The 1,663-nt window shown below is 40.0% G+C and overlaps 1 non-coding gene across 1 annotated transcript; it reads left to right on the top strand.

The window, feature by feature from the left end:
- The first annotated feature begins 181 nt into the window (after nt 1-181).
- On the top strand, nt 182-244 carry LOC115032397. Its single transcript, XR_003838073.1, has one exon. It is a non-coding gene; the product is annotated as a U7 small nuclear RNA (small nuclear RNA).
- The last annotated feature ends 1,419 nt before the right edge of the window (nt 245-1,663 follow it).

Here is a 1,663-nt window from a genome sequence, read left to right as displayed (position 1 = left end):
CAGTACAATTGGCTATGTTTTAAAAAAAAATGTACTTGCTCTCTTTAATAATCAAGGAGCTAAGGTCATAAAATGCTGATTCCTGGGATAATCAAAAGGAAAATTGGGATACATAATTGATTTGTAAATAAACGCCGAGTCTTTGGTCTACAACAGATTTACCCAGAGAGAACTGCTTGGATCGTGGCCACAGCTCTTTTAGAATTTTTCTAGCAGGATTTCTGACTTTGCTCAGAAAACCCAAGAATTTTGTCTAGCATGTTTTCTGACCTGGGATGGATTTCATTTAGGGTGCCTCAACCCCATCCCCTCTGCCCTGTGCGATATAGAACTAGATAAAGGCTTGAAGATTTGGTAAGTAAAAATGGGTCAAACAAGTTAAAAAGGCAGTGAAATGTATATTAAAGTCTTTAAATGAGTAATTAAGAAGGCTGTCAAGATGCACAATCTTTTGCAAGATTTCTTTGAGTTTATATGAAAAGTAAGTCCATGATTCTCTAAAGAAGTCATTGAACCCTCGTATATGGCATAAGATCGGTAAAGACCATTGCAAGTGGGTACAGACCCATGAGGGTGAAGAAATACCTGAGCCTGCTCAATTGATGCCTCACTCCAGCTCCACCTCAGGAAAATCTGCTTGCTCTGATTTGAAAATGACACCTTTACAAAGGCCACCATCAGCCACCCCCTTCCCACCCAGACCAAAATCTCCCAGAAGCCTTGTAGTTCTTCATCTACAGGTACAACCTTGTTAAACTATCCACCATCCACTTATATTGCCAGTGTTTGCCCTTGTCTATGCAGACAGTTCTAGGAGAGTCTACACAACAGAAAACTTTCTGATATGCTAGTTCTTAGAATTTTTCCTGCTTGAATTGTGCAGTGTTCTTTGAGCTGTAAGTGCTGCAAAGGTGCGAAGGGGAGGAACAGAGGGTAGGATATAATGGGACTGCATTTCAATTTGAAAAAATATATTAAAAATATTTTAATATAACTATTTTAAACAAGACAGCATATGAAGTTAGAAGTGAAAAGTAACTTTAATCTTTTTCAAATCCTATTTTTAATGATGGTTCTTAAACACTGTAACCTTCCTTGTAGCCCACCACCCACCATGGGTAGTGGAAAAGAAAGGATATGGGGGAAGTGTACCTGTTTAGAAAGGTTTTTTGGAGACTGTTTGTGTTGTCTGGAAATCAGCAGTTCAGTTCACATCTTGGCAGGCAGCTGCAGCTCAATCCACTAGCAAACACCTAACAGATATACAACAGTCCAGTTTGGTAGAGTTGCTTTAGCAACACTGGTGACATGACCTAGCAGAGACAGCCAGGCCTCACCCTCAGTTTAAGGTAGCAGGAGAGACCAGGTGAAGTTCTTGGCTGTGGTTCTCTCGGGAAGCAAAGATCAGGGAAGACATGCAACCCACAAGCAGCGTCGCACAGCTAGCAGTACCAGCAAGCCAAACTCTGTCTCTGTCACTTTGTGGAGTCCTATATATTCCCTCCAAAAATGATGTGTCTTTCATGTGCCTTGCCTCAGTTATAGAAAACATTGTAAAATAGACTTGTGATATAAAATTATTACAGAATTTTATTATTTACCATAATGTGGGTAGGGAAGAACTCAAAGGGACCTTAGATGCCTGCTTTAAAGCATGTCAATT

Source organism: Mus caroli, chromosome 1, assembly GCF_900094665.2.
Source record: "Mus caroli chromosome 1, CAROLI_EIJ_v1.1, whole genome shotgun sequence".
NCBI lineage: Eukaryota > Metazoa > Chordata > Mammalia > Rodentia > Muridae > Mus > Mus caroli.
Note: the sequence above shows the minus strand (reverse complement) of the source record. Positions and strands in the feature narration are given on the sequence as shown.